Source organism: Oryx dammah, unplaced genomic scaffold, assembly GCF_014754425.2.
Source record: "Oryx dammah isolate SB20612 unplaced genomic scaffold, SCBI_Odam_1.1 HiC_scaffold_20, whole genome shotgun sequence".
Taxonomy (NCBI): Eukaryota; Metazoa; Chordata; class Mammalia; order Artiodactyla; family Bovidae; genus Oryx; species Oryx dammah.
This window is the reverse complement of record NW_024070204.1, coordinates 32,472,182-32,494,736: the sequence shown is the minus strand read 5'-3', so window position 1 is coordinate 32,494,736 and position 22,555 is coordinate 32,472,182. Positions and strand designations below refer to the sequence as shown.

General features: G+C 44.6%; 1 protein-coding gene across 2 annotated transcripts in view; it reads left to right on the top strand.

Moving 5' to 3' along the window:
* The first annotated feature begins 3,274 nt into the window (after positions 1–3,274).
* Positions 3,275–22,555, top strand: part of PRLR (prolactin receptor) — a 155,182-nt gene continuing 135,901 nt past the window's right edge. The window contains exon 1 of one of the 2 annotated variants that reach the window (XM_040262315.1): positions 3,275–9,621. The gene's annotated coding sequence lies outside the window, so the exon portion shown is untranslated. The remainder of the gene's footprint in view (positions 9,622–22,555) is intronic. The other variant, XM_040262313.1, reaches the window with a different exon arrangement.

Genomic DNA, 22,555 nt, shown 5'->3' with positions numbered 1-22,555 from the left:
CCGTGAACTTCCTGATGTTCAAGCTGTTTTTAGAAAAGGTAGAGGAACCAGAGATCAAATTGCCAACATCCGCTGGATCATCAAAAAAGCAAGAGAGTTCCAGAAAAACATCTATTTCTGCTTTATTGACTATGCCAAAGCCTTTGACTGTGTGGATCACAATAAACTGTGGAAAATTCTGAGAGAGATGGGAATAACAGACCACCTGACCTGCCCCTTGAGAAACCTGTATGCAGGTCAGGAAGCAACAGTTAGAACTGGACATGGAACAACAGACTGGTTCCAAATAGGAAAAGGAGTATGTCAAGGCTGTGTACTGTCACCTTGCTTATTTAACTTATATGCAGGGCACATCATGAGAAACGCTGGGCTGGAGGAAGCACAAGCTGGAATCAAGATTGCCAGGAGAGATATCAATAACCTCAGATATGCAGATGACAGCACCCTTATGGCAGAAAGTGAAGAGGAACTAAAAATCCTCTTGATGAAAGTGAAAGAGGAGAGTGAAAAAGTTGGCTTAAAGCTCAACATTCAGAAAATGAAGATCATGGCATCTGGTCCCATCAGTTCATGGGAAATGGATGGGGAAACAATGGAAACAGTGTCAGACTTTATTTTGGGGGGCTCCAAAATCACTGCAGATGATGATTGCAGCCATGAAATTAAAAGACACATAAGAAACGAATCACCGATCCAGGTTTGATGCAGGATACAGGATGCTTGGGGCTGGTGCACTGGGATGACCCAGAGGGATGGTACGGGGAGGGAGGTGGGAGGGGGGTTCAGGATTGGGAACACGTGTACACCCGTGGTGGATTCTTGTTGATGTATGGCAAAACCAATACAATATTGTAAAGTAATTAGCCTCCAATTAAAATAAATAAATTTAAATTAAAAAATAAATAAAAGACCCTTACTCCTTGGAAGGAAAGTTATGACCAACCTAGACAGCAGATTTAAAAGTAGAGACATTGCTTTGCCAACAAAGGTTCATCTAGTCAAAGCTGTGGTTTTTCTAGTAGTCATGTATGGATGTGAGAGTTGGACCGTAAAGAAGGCTAAGCGATGAAGAATTGATGCTTTCAAACTGTGGTGCTGGAAAAGACTCTTGAGAATCACTTGAACAGCAAGGAGATCAAACCAGTCAATCCTGAAGGAAATCAACCCTAAATATTCATTGGATGGACTGATACGGAAGCTGAAGCTCCAATACTTGTGGCCTCCTGATGTGAAAAGCCAACTGAATTGGAAAAGACCCTGATGCTGGGAAGGATTGAAGGCAGGAGAAAGAGGGGATGACAGAGTATGAGGTGTTTATAAAGCATCACCAACTCATTGGATATGAGTTTGGGCAAACTGCAGGAGATAGTGAAGGACAGGTAGGCCTAGCGTGCTACAGTCCAACATAGCTGATATTTAAGAAGCTCAGGTTAGACTGAGTTGGTTTACAAGGATTTCCCCAATCTCTTGGGTGAGAGCAAAAGGAGACACACAATTTACATTTGATGAAGCTGCTGCAAGTCAGTGTCCTGATAACAAGACACATCTGATACTAATATTAGCAGGAGAGAAGTAACAAGATAAATGTGAACAGGTGACTAAACCAAATTTCCCTCCATAAATCAATTCTTGTCTCAGTCACATGATATATTTATCAGAAGCATTTGCCAAACTGGATCCAGTGCTTGTTGCTTTAGGGAAGCTGTATAAAGCCCAGATAACTGCTCGATGGAAAAGAGTTTGTTTTCTTTTCGCAGTGTTCAAAAATAGTGATAATGGTTTGCCTCATCCTGCTGGAGAGCCAAAATCAAAATCAAAAGATGAAGTCGTCTAGTTGGAAATGAACTCAAATGAAGAATCAATTTCTTTTTGCTTTGGCTTTTCTTATACGAGAAATCTCACTCAAGGATTGGCTACGTATTTTGGCGGGGGCAGGGGGAGGGGGGGTCACAGTTTTGCAAAAGAATGGGCCACGTTCTCCCAAAGAGAGAACTGAGTGTCTTCTTAAAACTGCCAGAGTTCCCAGGCATCTTGACAGGAACTAAATCAAATAAGCCCACTACCTAGGGCCTTTCTGTGTTCTAAGCAGTTTTATCTCTTGCCATAAAGATTCATTTGTAGTACTTGTCAATCGATTATTCTATAGCTATAATTAATACCTTAGGCAAGCATACATCAGTGCTAGCTGCCCTTCTCAATTAGCCTGTGCCAACTCTGCTGAAAATTCTGCCTTCCTTTGTTTGGGGTAATTATCACTTCTTCTCTCATCTTACTCCACTGCTCCAAACCAGTGCTTGGTGTACTTATGCACTCTCCTTGTAGATTTTCAAGATGGTACCAGGCGAGTAAATGATTGAACTCAACATCTTTCGTTTTATGCTGCTTTCTTGAATCACAGAAGATGGATCCAAGTTCTTAGCTACTCTTCAGCAACATATTTCATTGTTAAAATATGGAGAAGAAGTAGAGAAGGTTTGCAGTAGTTGGATTTTTGCTTACTGCTACACACAGCCTTTCCTTTGAAGAGTTCTTCCGAAGATTATATTGCTATTTTTCATTCCATTCCCACAGCGACTCCAGGAGGTATATATTAATAGCTTCATTTTTCAGAAATGAAGAGACTAAGCCACAACAGCAAATGGCATGTCCATGACCACATAGCTGAGAAGCAGGCATGCCAGGACTCAGACTCTGGTCCTCTGACACATGCCATGTCCTGTACTCTGTCTTCTACTCCACGCTGCCTGTGTAGTTCTGGGAAGGGAATCAAAGCCTGGAACAAGAATAATAGTAAAATTAATAACTGAATTTTTAGCATTTGCTCTGTGCTAGATAGGGTTTCCCAGGTGGTGCCATGGTGCCTGCCAACGCAGGAGACACAGGTTCTATCTCTGGGTCAGTAATATCTCCTGGAGGAGGAAATGACATCACCAACTTAATGGATATGAGTTTGAGCAAGCCCTGGGAGATAGTGAAGGACTGGGAAGCCTGGTATGCTGCAGTCCATAGGGTTGCAAACAGTTGGACAGGAGTGAGCGACCGAACAACAACAACAACTCCAGTATTCTTGCCTGGGAAATCCCATGGACAGAGGAGGCTGACGGGCTACAGTCCATGGGATCAAAAAGAGTTGGAATTGTAAAGTAAAAATTAAAAATAAATAAATAAATAAATTTAATTTAAAAAAAAAGAGTTGGACAAAACTGAGCAACTGAGAATGCATGTGTGTTAGATATTGCACTAATTACTTCATCTGCATTGTTGCTTCCACTCTTCATTATTTTTGAGGCCATCATTTATCCCCACTGGAAGGAGAAACTGGGTTTCAGAGAACATAAAGTGATTTGCATAAAGATACAGATTGGTAGAGACTGAATCTATCTCTAGCTTTGGGTGTTAAGCTGTAGAATTAACTAGTACCATATAGCTAAAATCTGAAAGAAAGAGCAGGGTCTTGTGAAGGATAAGGATTTGAATTTGAGTTCTAACTCTGCTTCTGTTTATAGTATGATCCTGGGAAATTCTGTTAATCCTCTGGACTCTTGGCTTCTTAGTATAAAATGGGGCTGGTCCTGAAACCACACTCCTCCCTGGGTGGGACTCAAATGCAGCCAAAACTCAGACTCAATTTTGAATCCACAGGCTAGGACTTGAACCCATCCACACTGCTTACCTGTTACTGAACCTTGGGTTCCTTTGTCTCTTTGCAGAAAGAATTCAGGTGAGGCAAAGTGGCAAGCAAAGAGTGAGTTTGTTAGCTTGGGACACTTCTGAGAGATGCAAGCTGGCCGGCAGGGTGGTGGGGAAGGGAGAAGACCACCTTTTTTCTCATTCTTGGGCAGATGTCAAGGCTTACATCATTAGTCTCTCCTTTAGCCCTATATCATTTAACTGAAACTGTTATGGTGCTATTTAAATCATATGTGTATCAGCAAAAGTGTGGTAATATGTACTAAAATGTGGTAATTTATCTTGGGATTATTACCCCTTTGGGGATTTGGAGATAATGTCCCCTTTCACCTAGTTTCTTTCCCCTTTCCCCTTTCACCTTTTTTTTTTTTTTTTTTTTGGATGTTTTATCAAGGCATTTGCTTTTCTTATGTGCATTCAGTCTTGGGTTTCTCACATTTAATTATGGCAATAGATCTATTTTTTGAAAGGTTGATGCCTTGAAGTACAAATTTGGAATTTATGGGGATAAGGCAGCTGCAAAATGTAATGGGAATTGAAATACACAAATTCTTGTTTCTTTCTTGGCTACATGCAGAAATGCTACTCTTCAAGGACTGTTAACACTCTGAATTCCTGTAACAAGAGTCAGACCCCATATTTACTGTCTTGTGATTTAACTATCAGGGTTTGTGGCTTGAGTGTGTCTGGTGCTTGAATGCACCTCATCTTCCTTCAAGGTAGTATAGATTATTGCTTGGTTACTGGGTTATTTTTTGAGTGATCATTAACATGAAACAATCCCCCAAACTCCCTTAAAATTCCCTTTCTGTTCTAAATCCCTTAGTGGGATTTCTAAATGGACTATTTGATTATCCTACTCTATTCTTATCAGTATTATTTGACCTAATATATCACATAGGAGGCTCCATCAGGTCAGACATACTCAGGATCTGACTAAACTAAAGAGAATGGTACAAAGGCAAAGCATCAGTCTTTGTGTTAGAATGGAAACTACCACCCTAGTATCTTAACAGCTGATGGCAATGCCCAGAAAGTCTGAGCTCTTCCTTCAGTCCCATATTCTCTCCATAGCTCCCAGACCAGTTAGGTTATTAAAAAAAAAATAAGCAAATAAACAAGTTTTGTTCATATAGAATGTGTCCATAAGAGTAACTCCCTTTCCTTATAGTATAAAAAATCATTATGTGAAATTTAGCTGCCATTTACAAAGAGTATATTTTTGTGCACCCTCTCATTGGCTGCTGGGAAAAGCAACTGTTAAGAAACTAAGTGGGTAGAATCACTGCCCTGAGAGATTTTATTTTCTGAGAATGACCTGCAACCTGCTCTGCCCTAGAGTAAACAGGGCTTTCAGAGGGAAGGTCCTGGGGCGACTTGTGGCTAAGACAGAATTGATTTGTTCTTGTGTTTAGGGTCATTGACTCTCACGAGAACTACCACTTACCAAGTGCGTCCAGCTGGATACATGCCCTAAACATATTATTTCTGAACCTCACCATAGTCATGAGGTTCTCTTATTCCCATTTTATGGAGGAGAAGACTCTTCGGAAACTACCCAGAACCTCAGAGCTTGTCAGTTCCGCACCAGTCTTCCTCGTGTGTCTTCCGTTCCATATCACCTAAACAACCAGCCAGCCTCAAAGTTCCCTCATCCAATGCTATCATTCCTTTCTTGCTGATCTACTCAGGGCTTGGAGGACCCTGCTGGCAGGAATTTTCTGGCTGCATTTTCTAAACTTCACACTCATGACTTGGGCGGGGTCTGGACTGTGACCAGCTCCTACCCCTGCTTTGTCACTGTTGTTGACAGTTGATCAGAGTCTTTGCTTTACTTATGTGTGTTAGTCCTGGATTTCTCATGTTTAATTATGATAGATTTTTTGGAAATTTTGCTGCCTTAGAGTACAAATTTGGAATTTATGGAGGATACGGCAGCTGCAAAATATAGTGGGAATTGAAAATGCACAAAATCTTAATTTTCAGTCTCATTTACAGGTTTATAGTCACCTGATTTTAGACCATCAAGATAGGTTACATGCATTGCTCATGTAAATAACCAGATTTTATTTAGAGAATGATAAAGGTAAAATGTAAAGAGGGAGAACATATTTTAAATGAGGTGTTTTTTTCAATTTTTGAAAAAAAAAAGATTTTAGAAAACCTTTTTATTATTTCCTGAAATTTCATCTCCTTTAAGGGTAGATTTATAGCTATAAAAAAATGACACCATGAAAACTTTTCTATCATAATCCTAATCACAGGAGATTATTGGGGATTATTATTTTTCCCAACCATTTGGTACTACAAAATAGATCACAGCTCTTCCTTTCAGAAAGTGACATTTTTCAACCAGCTGCTGTTGTCTGTTTCACCATCATAATCACTTTCATATCTGGCATATCTTAAATTGAAAAAGTCCACAAATGACACAGCCTGGCTTAGGGGCAGGAAAGAAAGAGGGTCTGCATCAAATTCTGACCTTTGGCTGATTGTGTGTTTCTCCTATAGAATTTCTTTACACTGAAGAAAAAGCTCATTGACCTGTGAATTGTATTAACCTTCTGAACTTTTTAGTGAAGTTGGGAGGCTTAGGGCCACATTTCTGTGCATTTTCTCTTACTTTTCCTGCTTCTGAGTAAAAGAAGCTCTATTCCTATGCTGGAGCTTTCTGCTAATGGACCGCAGTTTCTCTGCAGCCAGCTCTGGGGAGGACCAGAAACCCAGCCTGGAGGGAACAACCCAAGGGATGGGCAGACAACACATACTCAGCTCATTTGAACTTTGCTGCTGTTAATGTGATGGTGATTGTGATTTAGGAGCAAAGACTTCAAGGGGGACAGATCATCTGGCCGCAGGGATGGTTTCAGGCTTCTTGGCATAACCTAATCACCTCACTAACAGGTCACCTATAGAGTGTCTACAGTTCACTGAGGACACCACAGTCAGAGTTCATTTGTTGTTTAGTTGCAAAATCGTGTCCAATTCTTTGTGACCCTCTAGACTGTATCCTGCCAGCCTTCTCTGTCCATGGGATTTTCCAGGCAAGAATACTGGAATAGATTGCCTTTTCCTCCTCCAGGGGATCTTCCCAACCTGGGGATCGAACCCGCGTCTCCTGCATCTCCTGAATTGGCAGGCAGATTCTTTACCATTGAGCTACCTGGGAATCCACTGACCCATCTTATAATCTAAACCTGGTATGCATTACATACTATTCAGTGGCAAAGAAGGGATAGGGAGGAAAGAGGGGAAAAGGACCATGTGGTAGAATTTAGGAATAAAAACAGAGTAGGAAACCCAAAGGATTTTTTTTTCAGCAGTCAAAATATTTTCCTGTTTAGAGAACGAGCGTGTCCTACTTAACCACAAATAACAAGAAATAAAATTAAATATGATTAAAAGGCTAACAGGGGCAAGGGAATCAAAGTCAGGAATTCAGCCTCTTGACAAAGGAAAGAGGCAAAGAGAAGTTGAAAATATCAGTGTTCATTTAATGAAATAAAAACAGACTTCTGTAAGCATCCCTCAGAAACATGCCTTTTGTCTGATGCCAGAAACTTTTTGAAGGTTATCAGCTTTGCAACTCCCTACAGCCTGGAGGAACACTCCATAAAGCCCAGGGCATGGTATAATAGTGTTCTGTTTGCTTACTGTGGCAGGTGTCAGACAACTTTACTAAGTCGTACCCTGTTAGGGCCTGGGGCCAGCACCTTTTGAGCAGGAAAATGTAGTCTTTCTCTCAATGTTTTCTCAACCTTCCTGCTCTAGGAGGGGCCTTGAAATGTCCACAGCAGGAATGTAAAATTTGTCAGCATCCTTGGTCAATTCCTGAAGTAGAGCTGAGCTACGTAAAATACTGCTGTCTCTGGGGGATCCGAGGGGAGAATGAAGATTGTTGAAAGAAGGATTGAAGGGCTGGCTAGAGAAGTGGTCCCAACGTCGTCTACAGTGCAGCACCCTGGACTCTGCTCCACTATCATCAAGGCAGGTCTCTGAAGCTGGTTTTCCCTCTCACCAAGGCAGGCAGCACTCCTTTGGCTCACCAGCCTCTGTCCTCATGCCCTGGCCTGCCCAAGAAGCATCCACAGGGCCAGACGCAGATGTCAGTCGGCAAACCGAAGTGGGAAGGGAACCCTGAATCTTCCCTTCAGGGAGCTTTGCTCCAGTTCACAAATGGGCTAAGACCACGTGTTCTGATCAACGCTTGCTGATGACAGAGGCTTCCCGAAGCAGGTGGATCTCTGCCACTGGCCCAGGAGCACTCAGAGATGGTGCCAGGTTAGTTGACTGGCTTACCGTCAGCCTCCACCCACGCTTGGACCCCTCAGGTCCATTTCTCCAGCCTCAGAGACTGAAGGGCATGATGAGGGGCTGAGCGCTTGTGGTCATGAGTGACAGAAGAAGCCAAGCTGCTGAGCCATGGCACCTGTGCAGACTCAGCAAGGACAGAATTGGGCAGAGTCATAATCATTCACCGGGGCCCTAGTCATTCACCTGAGTCGGTTGCTTCCAGTTCGGAGCCATGAAGGAACCCTCCCAAGGGGAAGCCCAGCAGTTGATTGACCTGGGGACATAGGCAGAAGGGGAGGAGTTGGCCCTGTGGCTGATTGAGTTCAAAGCAAGAAAAAAGAAAACTAAAAATGACTGTAGCTTCGAACACTCCCATTGACCCTGTGAATCCCACCAGGTCCTATAGCAAAGCTCACGAGTAGAACCAGCCTCACCCTCTTCCTTTCCCTCTTGTGACATTTTCTGTCTCATCATGGCTGAAGTTCTTCAAGTGCATACATCTTGGACAAAAAAAAACCAACAAAACAAAACATTGAGGTCAGAGGGAGGTGGTTCCCAAGGTCTTAAACACCCAACCCTTGGACCCCATGACCTATTCTTGACAAGTGGTCAGTTAGTCTTTTTGCAAACATGCTCAGGGTAGGTGTCCCCTAGCCTTAGCTAGCTCCAACCCTCCCCTCCTCAATATTGGGAGACTTCTCCCTTTGCTGGCTTCCCCTGGTGGGAGGAAGAGATAGGGTATTAGAAATGAGGGTATGAGGAGATATTCCTCTCCAGGGCAGCAGTGGTGGTGGGAGCAGTCTTTGGAGAATTCCTTCAAGGATCTCAGTTGGCCTTAGACATCCCAAAATGTGTTTGTCTTCTTTGTCTATGTGTGTTAAGTTTCTGGGCAGGCAGACAGTATGTGAAAGAGAACCTTTAAGAAAGTAAAACTATTCTCTCATTCCCTTCGTTTTTTCTCCATTGAGTTTCCTCTCTTCACTTCCCACCCTTTCATCATCCTGCCGCACTCTTGTCACCTCCCAGGATACTTATTGGCTTTTTGCTGCCTGTAAGATTGAGCTGAAACTCCTCGATGTGGCCTTCTGTGGAGTGTAGGCTCAGTATGAGACCACTGAATGTGATATGAGAATGAGCCATTCTTTTGCCTTTGTTTCACAGGAATTGATGAACTGCTTTTTCTGGAAACTTGAGGATGAGTATTTTCCTTCAAAATCAACTTTGTCTTTTTGCTTAGAACCTGTTAAAGACTGAGGTCCTCTCTCCTACTCTCCACTTCCATCTAAACTCAATAGACACACATAAGCAAGCCTTCCCCTGACCCCATGCTCTTGACCCTTGGAACCTGCAGAGAGCAAGTGTGCCTTCGTGTTTTTCAGTAAGAGATTGTCTTGCCTGCCCTGTCCCCATAATTGAACAATGATTAACAACCCTGCGTACTTTAATACACAGATAAATTATTAACAGTGGGCTGTGCCTTCTCCCAGGTTGTAAAAAGATGACTGGTTAGAGTGCCAGCGTTCTCTTTGTTGGGGCAGGAAATGTACAGGGAATGTCATCTGAGGCCACTGGCCTCTGAGACACAAAACAAAGATGCGGCAGGCTCCAGCCAGGGGACAGACAACAGGAAGGCCACAGGTGAGAGATTTCAGCTCTCTTTGCCAGTTTTGAGTCTTCTCTTTCATTTTTGTCTTCTGCATTTGGGAATGGGCGGGAGGCATGCAGTAGGATTAGGGTGTCAATGACTGCACAAAGTTCTTAGGGAAAAGTCCTTGTTTTGAGGAGAGATGAGCAAGAAAGTGGCAAGTGAATATAAAGACCAACACGAAGGCCCCCTCTAGACCTTGGCTGTTCCAGGGAGAGAGTGTGGGCTGGCATGGGGGCGAAGACCAAAAGGACAGCATGGGGACACGGCTGCTTGGCCACTTGACAGATCAGGCCTGGGGACTTGGGAAGCGGGAGCAAAAGATGATGAAGTCAGGATGCACTGCACTGATGGCAAGTTGGAAACATCTCCAGACTGCTGGAGGCAGAGGGAGGCCAGCCAGGCAGTGAACTGTAAAGACCCAGTGGAGCCCATACGCGTGAATCAAGAGAAATATGGGTGATTTGGGCTGAAGTTTTTGGATATTACTTGTTTTTAACAGACTTCATTTTTAAAGCAATCTTAGGTTTACAAAAAAGAAAAAATTGCACAGAATATACAGTGAATTCTCACATCCCTCCTCCCCATCACATGGATTCCTCTATTATTAACATCTTGCATTAGTATGAAATGTTCCCTTGGTATCTCTAATTTTCTTGAAGAGATCTCTAGTCTTTCCCATTCTGTTGTTTTCCTCTATTTCTTTGCATTGATCGCTGAGGAAGGCTTTCTTATTCTCCTTGCTATTCTTTGGAACTCTGCATTCAGAGGCTTATATCTTTCCTTTTCTCCTTTGCTTTTCGCTTCTCTTCTTTTCACAGCTATTTGTAAGGTCTCCCCAGGCAGCCATTTTGGTTTTTTGCATTTCTTTTTCTTGGGATGGTCTTGATCCCTGTCTCCTGTACAATGTCACGAACCTCTGTCCATAGTTCATCAGGCACTCTATCTATCAGATCTAGGCCCTTAAATCTATTTCTCACTTCCACTGTATAATCATAAGGGATTTGATTTAGGTCATACCTGAATGGTCTAGTGGTTTTCCCTACTTTCTTCAATTTAAGTCTGAATTTAGCAATAAGGAGCTCATGATCTGGGCCACAGTCAGCTCCCGGTCTTGTTTTTGTTGACTGTATAGAGCTTCTCCATCTTTGGCTGCAAAGAATAGAATCAGTCTGATTTCAGTGTTGACCACCTGGTGATGTCCATGTGTAGAGTCTTCTCTTGTGTTGTTGGACGAGAGTGTTTGCTATGACTAGTGTTTCTCTTGGCAAAACTCTATTAGCCTTTGTCCTGCTGAATCCCATACTGCAAGGCCAAATTTGCCTGTTACCCCAGGTGTTTCTTGACTTCCTGCTTTTGCATTCCAGTCCCCTATAATGAAAAGGACATCTTTTTAGGGTATTAGTTCTGAAATTGCAGCCATGAAATTAAAAGACGCTTACTCCTTGAAAGGAAAGTTATGACCAACCTAGATGGCATATTCAAAAGCAGAGACATTACTTTCCCAACAAAGCTCCATCTAGTCAAGTCTATGGTTTTTCCAATGGTCATGTATGGATCTGAGAGTTGGACTGTGAAGAAAGCTGAGCACCAAAGAATTGATGCTTTTGAACTGTGGTGCTGAAGAAGACTCTTGAGAATCTCTTGGATCTCCCTTCAAGGAGATCCAACCAGTCCCTTCTAAAGGAGATCAGTCCTGGGTGTTAATTGGAAGGACTGATGCTAAAGCTGAAACCCCAATACTTTGGCCACCTCATGCGAAGAGTTGACTCATTGGAAAAGACCCTGATGCTGGGAGGGATTGGGGGCAGGAGGAAAAGCTGACGACAGAGGATGAGATGGCTGGATGGCATCACCAACCCGATGGACATGAGTTTGAGTGAACTCCGGGAGTTGGTGATGGACAGGGAGGCCTGGCACTGCAACTCTTTCATGGGGTCGCAAAGAGTCAGACACAACTGAGCGACTGAACTGAACTGAACTGCATTAGTATGGTACAGTTATTACAGTGATGAACCAGTATGGATCATGAGTATTAACTAAGGTCCATAGTTTACATTAGGGTTCACTCTTTGTGTTGCAAAGGTCCATGGTTTTGACAAATGCATAATGTCATGTATCCCCCAGTACAATGTCACAGAGAATAGTTTCACTGCCCTAATAGTCCCCTATGCTTCACCACATCATCCCGCCTCCTTTCCCCCAAGCCCCTGGCAACCAGTGGCCCTTTTTACTCTCTCTGTAATTTTGCCTTTCCACATAGAATTTCCTCATATAGTTGGAACCCTACAGGCTGTAGTGTTTTCAGACTGGCTTCTTTCACCTAGTTATATGCCACATGTCTTTTATTTCCTGCATGTCTTTTCATAGCTCAATAGCTCATTTCTTTTTGTTGTTGTTGTTATTTAGTTGCTAAATTGTTTCTGACTCTTTGTGACCCCATGGACTATAGTCCACCAGGCTCCTCTGTCCATGGAATTCTCCAGGCAAGAGTCCTGGAGTGGGTTGCCATTTCCTTCTCCAGGGGATCTTCCCACCATAAGGACTGAAGCCACGTTTCCTCCATTGGCAGGCAGATTCTTTACTGCTGAGTCACTGGAAGCATTTTGATTTAGTGCTGAGTAATCTCACATTGTATGGATGTATCACAGGACTTTTATCCATTTGGGGAGATAAAAGGCAGAAACCATGGAAAGGGTGGATGGCAAGAAAGCAGAGAGGTCCAAGGGATGTCATAGAAGAAAGGAGGAAGGTTTGAAGTGGAAAAATAAATATTAGTGCAGAGGCCTGAATCGACCTAAGGTAGCTTCTTGAGACCAGTGCTCGGTAGGAGAAGCCAGCTCCCCACCTACTCCCACTAGGCCTTTCCTGTTCTTATAGACAGAAACTTCATGAGGGCAGGAACAATGACCACATCATCCATCAGCCCAGTACAATGCAGACATCCAATAAATATTTGTTGAACCCTTTCAACCTTCCAAGATCTTTCCTAAAGAGCAAATCTGCCCAAACACCAGGAGATCTGAAGCTCCTGAGGTCATCTCAGGCAGGTCTTCACTGCTCGCTCTGCTGAGCCTTTTTTTTTTTTTTTTTAATTGTAGTGGGGCAAAACTTGCCTGGGATGTTCCCCTCCTCAACCAAGAATCCATCTCTCTTGTGAGATGTTCCATGGACAGAACCAGAGGCAAGCTGTAGGGACCCAGGAAAACCAAGGGAGCTTCAAGCTAACCTCACATCCCAGGTTGAAAGAAGGCACTCTCACCAAGGGATCAGAATCCAACTCTCTAAGCATTCGTTTTTCAGCCCAATCACAATGCAGCAGAATTAGCCCAAATAATCGCTATGGAAACAGGAAGAGCAAGCAGGGGATTCAGGTGCTAGGAAACAGCTGTGAGAGGAGATGAGCCAAAGCCTCCAGATGTTCGTATTTGAGGGGAGAAAAGGTCCTTGCCACAGAGTAGCAGCCCATGTGGGAGCTGTTGGGAGTGCAGCTTAGAGTCTGGGTGGAAGGGATGGTCCTCCAGGTGAGCTGGAAAGTCAGCTCAGAAACTGCAGGGTCAATAGCTATTCACCAATCAAAATTCATCACATGGGTAGTGCTCCAAAGCAAAAGAGTTCATCAAGCAGACCTTTGTCTTGGGCAAGTTCACTGCTTAAAATAAGATCCTCTGCAGAGTGTGATACTTGCATTCCTTGATACCCGTATCACTTTCTCTCCTTGTGATGAAAGAGGTGAATGAATCCGGTAAGACAATGAGGGTATTTTGCTTGGGATTTGTCCATACCCCGTTCATACTTACCTGACTCAGAGAGTCAGGACCAGGGTAGAGAATGCTTGAGAATTTCTCTTCTTCCTTCCTTCTTTCTTTCTTTTTTAATGTTTGTGAACTAGTTGTTTTATTTATTTATTTATGCTGCTCTGTGTGGCATGTGGGCTCTTAGTTCCCCAACCAGGGACCAAAGCCATGCCCCTGCAGTGGAAGCACGGAGTCATAACCACTGGAAATCCAGAGAATTTCTTATCTGGGGGAAGGAATGTGGGCTGCTTGGCCCGAAGCCTGTTTTGAACAGTAGGGGCTCATCCAGACATACATTTTGCTCCCAGTCTCTTGGGAAACTGAGGGTGAGGGTGGACAGTTAATTAGATGCAGAGGGTTGAGGTAGGGGCAGTGAGTGGGATAAGGAGTAACTGCCTTCCCACCTTGAGGCACCCTAAATGACAGCCCATGAAGAAAGGGGACATACCCATGGAGAGGGTGGCCCAGTGTTGATTCTGTGTGTTTCCAAGGTGCCAGCCTTGAAGCTCCTTTGACCATGGGGCAGCAGAAGTGGCCCCAGCACCTCCATGTAGCCAGAGACACAGCAGGCAGGGAAGAGCCAGGCGTCTGTCAGTGTTGGGGCAGCTGGCCCCTTCTGCTGAGCCTGGCTGGTCTCCAGGGCATTTCTTGCACAAAGGGGCTTCCTTGGTGACTCAGACAGTAAAGAATCTGCCTGCAGTGCAGGAGACCTGGGTTCAGTCCCTGGGTCAGGAAGATCCCCTGGAGAAGGGAATGGCTACCCGCTCCAGTACTCTGGTCTGGAGAATTCCATGATAGAGGAGTCCAGTGGGCTATAGGCCATGGGGTCACAAAGAGTCAGACACAACTGAGCGACTAACACACACACACACAGGCTCCCAGAGAACTACCAGCAAGTTAGTTCTCTGATTCCAAATATTTCTACGAGAAGGATAGTGCCTGCATCTCACCACAATCCATCTCTTCTTTGAGGGCATCTACCATTTGGGTGCTCGCCAGCATGACATTTTCATGTTTCTATGTGTTTGCCTTCATCAGAGGGACTATGCGTGGAAATGTTAAGAGGCTCGTTACTCTGTCCTGGAACTGGGACTCCCTGCTCTCCTCCTCCCACTCATACTTTTTCTCCCCAGCTTTCCAGAATACTCTTTAGACTTAACTTCCTTCTATCTTAGTCTAGGCCCTTTTTCCCCATTTACCTTGTATTTCTGAGCCACTAGCATTGGAGCATATTTAAATATCCACCCACAACAAAGGTAAAACTTCAGCAAGAGGTCTGGGCTTCCCAGAAAACAGAGTCGGGAATAGCAAGACACAGAGCTGAGAGTGGCACTAGCTCCTTCACAAGAGACCCTGAATATCTGGGCACATGACAGCAGAGATACCCACAACAGAGTCCAGGTCCTTGCCCTGGCTATAATATTAAACTACAACTCATTCATTTATTCATTTCACAACAAATTATTTATTCTCTCAATAAATGTTTATTAAGCACCAGTTATATAACAAGGTAGGTCTTAATGATATAGAGATGAAATGAAAGTCCTTGTCCCTGAGAAGCTAGTTGGTGACACAGGCACGTGGACCAGTAATGGGGATAACAAGTGTGAAGAACTTGGTAGTCCTGAAAGACCCCAGGGCAGTGGGTATGCATGAAATGGCCTGGGACCCAACTGAGCTGCTCTGGGAAGAATTTGTTATGACTTAATGCCTGACCTGAGTCTTGAGGGTGAGGTGTGGAGGAGGAGGGCCCCAGATAGCATGTTCCTGGCTGGAGAATCCCTGTGTGGGAGCAGAGGCCCCTAGAAAGTGGGTGGTATCAAGGAACCTAGGGTGTGAAGTGGTCAGAACCCTCAGTGTGTGGCCTGGAGACTGGGGGAGACCTGAGGCCAGAAGGCAGAGCAGCTCAGGATGGACTTTGAGGCTGGCAAGAAGGCTGAGGCTACGGAAGATTACAGAAGGACTGTGCACAGGAGAGATGTGCGATCAGATTCCCATTTACAGAAGGGCAGTCCTGGCTAAAATGTGGTGATCAGTTTGGAAGGAGCAAGCCTAGAGGCCCAGGGAACACTTAGGAGGCTGTTGCAATAAAACCACCTGGAAATGGTGTTCCTCGGAAGTCATTCTCCACACCGGCCACCTCGGGCTTCCTGTCAGGGGAAGGCAAGCTGGCACAGCAGGCTTTCAGAAAAATAGCTCGCTTGTTAATTGTTCTGGTGTTAATTGTTCTGGTGTTAATTGTTCTTGTTAATTGTGTCAGTGACTCTGTTGCTTTCTTTTACAGTCTCTTGTCATGTAAAATTAACATCATGTAAGTGTTTCCTCCTGATAAAAGCTAGCCTCCAGAACCATGAGATTATAAATAAATTTCTGTTGTACAAGCCACTCAGCGTGTGGGGCTTTGGTGTGGCAGCCCGGCAGCCTATACAAGTGGGCAGTATATTATAATGATCTTATGTTACCTGTAGAAACTGAGGCATAGAGAGTCAGTGTTTCCCCAGAGCAACACGGCTAAGCAGTGGCAAGCAGGTTGTTCCAGCATCTGTCCTCTCAACTGCAGTATTTAAAAATAATTCTGTCTTGGTCTTAAACAATTGAATACGCATCCTTTGAAATGAAGCCTAATTTGGGCATCAGTTCAGTCCAGTCACTCAGTCGTGTCTGACTCTTTGCAACCCCATGGACGGTAGCATACCAGGCTTCCCTGTCCATCACCAACTCCCAGAGCTTGCTCAAACTCATGTCCATCGAGTCAGTGATGTCATCTTCTGTCAGCCCCTTCTCCTCCGCCCTTCAATCTTTCCCGCATCAAGGTCTTTTCCAGTAAGTCAGTTCTTCGCATCAGGTGGCCACAGTCCTATTGCAAAGAGGAAGAAGCAGATGATCTCTCCCTAGTGAAGCCATAGTCCAGCCCACACAGGTCTGCTATCCCGTGGTAGAGCGAGTGTCTTGACAGTTGTGTCCCTGCACAGAATCCAAGAGAAAACATACCCCCAAAAGGCTGTGAAGATATACTAGGCAGCTGAGTCTCTGAGCCTGGCAACGGACAAACACCCCCTTCTAATGTAGGTAAGAAGACACATTCTGGAATAAACTGCCTGCCCCTTGTGAGCTGTGTGGCTTTAGGGAAGCATTTGACCTCTCTGTGCCTCAGTGTCCACATGTAACATGAGATCATTCTGTTTCTCACCTGTATTGGTTTGCTAGGGTTGTCATAACAAAGTACCGCTAACGGAGAGGCTTTAATGATATAACCATATTGTCTCACAGGTTCTGGAGCCTAGTAACACGAGATCAAGGTTGGTTCCTTCAGACAGCCATGCAAACAATTCTGCTTCCTCACTGTCACCTAGTTTCTGGTGATTTGCTGACAGTGTTTGGTGTGTCCTTAGCTTGTAGATACATCACTCCAATCTCTGCCTTCATTTTCACATGACGTCCACTCCAAATGACTGTCTACATCCAAATTTCCCCTTTTTATAAGGACATGTCATAATGGATTAAAGTCTGCCTAATGACCTCATTTTGATGTCATTGGCTCTGTAATGAACCTGTCTCTAAATATGGTCACTTTCTGAGGTGCTGGGGGTTCAACATATGAATTTAACAGGGAGACAATTTAACCCATCAGTTCAGTTCAGTTCAGTTCAGTTGCTCACTCATGTCTGACTCTTTGCAACCCCATGAATCGCAGCACACCAGGCCTCTCTGTCCATCACCAACACCCAGAGTTCACTCAAACTCATGTGCTTCAAGTCGGTGATGCCATCCAGCCATCTCATCCTCTGTCGTCCCCTTCTCCTCCTGCCCCCAATCCCTCCCAGCGTCAGGTCTTTTCCAATGAGTCAACTCTTCCCATTAGGTGGCCAAGGTATTGGAGTTTCAGCCTCAGCATCAGTCCTTCCAATGAACACCCAGGACTGGTCTCCTTTAGAATGGACTGGTTGGATCTCCTTGCAGTCCAAGGGACTCTCAAGAGTCTTCTCCAACACCACAGTTCAAAAGCATCAATTCTTCGGCACTCAGCTTTCTTCACAGTCCAACTCTTCACAGTCCAACTCTCACATCCATACATGACCACTGGAAAAACCATAGCCTTGACTAGATGGACCTTTGTTGACAAAGTAATGTCTCTGCTTTTGAATATGCTATCTAGGTTGGTCATAACTTTCCTTCCAAGGAGCAAGTGTCTTTTAATTTCATGGCTTCAGTCACCATCTGCAGTGATTTTGGAGCCCCGCCCAAATAAAGTCTGACACTGTTTCCACTGTTTCCCCATCTATTTCCCAGGAAGTGATGGGACCAGAGGCCATGATCTTCATTTTCTGAATGTTGAGCTTTAAGCCAAATTTTTCACTCTCCTCTTTCACTTTCATCAAGAAGCTTTTTAGTTCCTCTTCACTTTCTGCCATAAAGGTGGTGTCATCTGCATATCTGAGGTTATTGATATTTCTCCCAGCAATCTTGATTCCAGCTTGTGCTTCTTCCAGCCCAGCATTTCTCATGATGTACTCTGCATATAAGTTAAATAAGCAGGGTGACAATATCCAGCCTTGACGTACTCCTTTTCCTATTTGGAACCAGTCTGTTGTTCCATGTCCAGTTCTAACTGTTGCTACCTGAGCTAAGTACAGGTTTCTCAAGAGGCAGGTCAGGTGGTCTGGTATTCCCATCTCTTTCAGAATTTTCCAGTTTACTGTGATCTACGTAGTCAAAGGTTTTGGCATAGTCAGTAAAGCAGAAATAGATGTTTTTCTGGAACTCTCTTGGTTTTTTAATGATCCAGCGGATGTTGGCAATTTGATCTCTGGTTCCTCTGCCTTTTCTAAAACCAGCTTGAATATCTGGAAGTTCACGGTTCACATATTGTTGAATCCTGGCTTGGAGAAATTTAACCCATAACCCCATGTAAGTAGATTCTTCAGTGAAAATTAAATGAATTAGTGCCTGTAGAACAGTGCCTGACACCTAGAAGCTCTCAATAATGCTAAATGATGCCAGGTATAAACTAAAAACTGCCAGGTGAGAGGATGGCAGGGTTGAAATTCAGCAGGTTTGCACCAGTATGTCCTTACCAGTGTTTCACAGCTTGTGTCTTTTTTGTCAGTCAGGGTTTATAACCTACCAAGTGAGGATTTTGGATAATCCTCCTGGCTAACAGGTGCAAGATGAGAATGTGGAGGCTCAATGACGTCTGTGCTTTTTCTTCCCTGTTCTCCAAGCTGTGCCTACTGGACGATGCAACTAGCCCAGAGGGAGAACAAAGCAGTTCCTATTTCTTTTAGAAAGGAACCAGGGAAGGTGCTGTCTTCCTGATGAACCCATGGAAGGAAATTTCCCATTGTCAGTGACTCAGCCCTAGGGGCTGGGACCGGGCCAGCTTGCCAGCCTTGGAGATGAAGATCACTGAAGGGTGATCCACATGGGCCGACCCCAGGCCGCCTAAGGGAGCTGCCGACCTGAGTAAAGTGTTTGCTCACCTGAGTTCACCTTAGAATCAGCCCTTTAAAAAATAAATAAGGTGTGTTGATCTTTTGTGTGGATGGTTAAACAAATCTGGTGGCCCCAAGTGAATTCCAGGTAAAGAAGCTGCTGAAATCTGCCAGAGCTGGGCCTAAAGGACCCAGTGGCCTCTCCATAGAGCTTTCTGGGCATCACCAGGTTCTTCTTTTTAGCAGGCCCCTTGACCTCTGTGGGAGGCTGCCCCATGACTGCACCAGCCAGGGATTAAGGAGATGGCATGGACCTGGGAGAGAGGATAGCTGACACAGGCCAAACTCAACTGTAGCTGCTGAGGAAAAAGACTGGGGATATAGAGTTGCAGTGGCAGAAGATACCAAAAGGGTGGTTGTCCATAGAGCGGTTTTGAAAGGATGGACCTTGTTGTTGATTGACGTCCTACAACCCTCATCTTAGAAACATGTACACTGACCTCCAAGGCCAAGGCACGGTCCCTCGCTCCTTCTTGCCTTTCGAATTCCTGTCTCTTCTCACTAGGTGAACAGGAAAGCTTCTGCCCTCCAGTAGGAAACCTAGACTTGGAGGGGAGGACACCTGCTGGTCTGTTGCCCCCCAGGCTCTGTGACCTTGCACAAGTGATTTCACCTTTCTGGGCTGAATTTCCTTTCCTTTTATTTGAAGGGCTTGGAGTCAGGGAAGTATAGACTCTTCAGGTGAAAAAAAAGATCTTGGAAATCCTGTAAAGAAGGTAGAGAAGGCTGAGAAGTGAGCGGTTCATGGTCATTGAATTAACGAGGAACAGGAACCTAGGACTCTGGTATCGTGACCCCCACCTGGGGCCCATGCCATTAATGACAGTGATCCATCCTCTGTCTGTAATGTGTCAGACTGCTTACATTTATCCTGCAGAACAACCTCCTGAGATAGAGATTCCTATACCCATTTTATAGATATGGAAACTGACTTGACCAAGATCCCCAGCTACTGAGGCAAAAAGCTGGGACTCTGCTGGTTTGGTGCCCTTCCTGCTGCACACCAGCTGCCTCCAATTACCCTCAGAACATCTCAGCCACAGGCCACCTTGGGTGCCCTGGCACCAACCCCAGCAAGAGCAGGGGCCTGATTCTTGAGAGCTGCCAGGTCAGTCCCAGGAGTGGGACCAAGCAAGCAAAAATACTTATTCTCAAAGCAGCAGAGAAGTCATAGCCATCTTCCCAGTGTGAAGTAGTTTGCAATGGAGAGATGAGATTTTACGAAAATATTCCATGTGATATTAGAAATAAGCTGTTTGATCAAAATGGACCAAAAGGAATCAGCCAGGTCCACCCTAGGCTCCCTGTCTGCTTCAGTGAGGTTTTTATACTGACTGTCTTGACGTCACCCTATCGTCCCTGACCTAAAGGGCCAGGGGCACCAGAACAGGTGTTCCAAGTAGTGCCAGCACCCGTTGGAGTCTTGGGGAGAGCCGCTCCCTCTGAGTGAACTTCGGCCTCTATGGAGTATCAGTGCTTCCTCTGGGTAGAGAAGAGACATCCTCTGAGATCACTAAGATCTCTAAGATCTCTCCCTGGTGAGTCTAGATGAAGTTTAGTCTTGATGTTTGGCAGCTTGTTGTTGTTCGGTCGCTAAGTCGTTTCCGACTCTTTGTGAGTTATTTGGACCCATTACACCTGGTCATCATATAATGCACTGTTCTGGTTGGGAAGACATTCCTCGTGTTCCCAGTGTTCCGAACAGAAACAGACACTGCAAAACATGCTGTATGTTTTCAACTCCCCTGCCTAGGCTCTCAGCAGGGTCGACAGGCTAGTCTTAGACCTACAAAGACACTCGATCTAAGTGGAGACAGTTGTTTTTCGCCCGTGATAAGCCTTCACCCCTAGTTCTCAGCATTGTGTATGTATAAACAGAATTTCTGCCCTCCACCACTGCTGCGGTTAGGAGTCCCAGAGTTAATTATTGACAGCCAAAGAGATTCACAATGAGCCAGGACTTATGTGTTTTCTAGAAGCACGTTTCCATGAAGATTTTGCCCCTATAGGATTCCTCCTCAGGCTACAGGACAGACAGATAGACAAACATTGGGCCTTATCAGTTTAGTTAGAAGAGGCCCAAGCCTAAAATCTCGGGGAACTCACTTGGAAGATTTTTCTAGGAAAGCAGACTTTTTGATTTGACATCTCAACGAAACAGGTGTTTTGGGAGAATATGCTGCATGCTCAGTAACTTCAGTCATGTCCGACTCTTTGCAGCCCCGCCAGCCTCCTCTGTCCATGGAATTCTCCAGGCAAGAATATTGGAGTGGGTTGCCGTTTTCTTCTCCAGGGTGCCTCCCTGACCTAGGGATCAAACCCACGTCTACTGCGTCTCCTGCATTGGCAGGTGGATTCTTTACCACTTGAGTCACCCGGGCTGTGTTGGGAGAATAAAGTCACACTGCGGTAGTCTGGCCTGATTTGGGGAGTACCTAAAGAGAATTTCATTCATAGGTCAAGACAATTCTAAATGATGGTAAGCCCTCAGGAGATTCCTTGGTTACTATACTCATCGTGAAATGAACATCTCCTGGAATTTTGGTTGGAAGGGATGTGGGAACTCATTTTGTCTTTTCTCAGTGCATGGATGAGATGTCTGAAATAAAAGGAAGTTCAAGTCTAGAGAGTAAGACTAATGGCTCATAGGTCAGTTTGCTTCCTGTCCAAGGGGATCTGAAAGCCAAGGGAGCTTTATAATGACTTATGTAATAGTTGTTTCTCTAAAGTCCTTCAAGCAGTCCCTTGAACTTTTTTATGCAAAACAAAACTTTCCTTTGTTGATAAAATACAAAAGTGGACCTTGGCTTAACACATGCCAAAATATTACCATTCTGAACTCACAGTGGCAATTATATGGCTGAGCATTCACTACGTGTGTAGCACTGTGCTAAACTGAGCAGTTATAGTTGGGTGACTTACTTACAGGTGCCTCACAGATACTTGTGTTATTTGGAAGATTGAATAAATACAGACAAAGCACTTAGAATTCCATAACCCCATCTCACCTACAGCCTCACTGTGTCCCTGCGTTGGCCAAGTATAACCATGTCCTGTGAGGAAGGGAAGGAGGTCATATGCAGGCAGGGTTGACCTTCCAGGTAGACTCCTATGGGTGAGGGGCTCTGTGGTGTGATGGCCCCCAAGTCCATTTCTAATTGATTCTAGTCCACCAGGTTCTACTTTTTTTTTTTCCATCTGAGCACTTAAGGGTACCTCTCTTAAAAGCAAATACTCTTCTGAGAAGTAAGCTTTGAATCGGTCAACAATCATCAGAACTTCTTTTCCATCTTCCCTGGAATCTGAAAGAACAAGATTATATAAGCAAAGGCACAAGAAGAGGCCAAGCCCTTGATGCCTGAGAATTCAGACTGTAAGAGATGGTTGTGTGACATTAGCTTAACGTACTCCAGAGTGACTTTTTCTCTGAGAACAAATTCAAGTCTTCCTGGGTTGCCTTCTTTCAGATGAGAAAAATATTTTGAAAACTCTTATGTAACCCTGAATGAATGACTTGGTAAAAGCAGATGGCAGGGTCCTCCAAATAGCATACTTGTTTTGTTTTTCTCAGAGACTTATCAGTCTATAACCCTGAGATTTCAACACTCCAGTCAGTTCCGGGTTCTCTAAAATGAAAC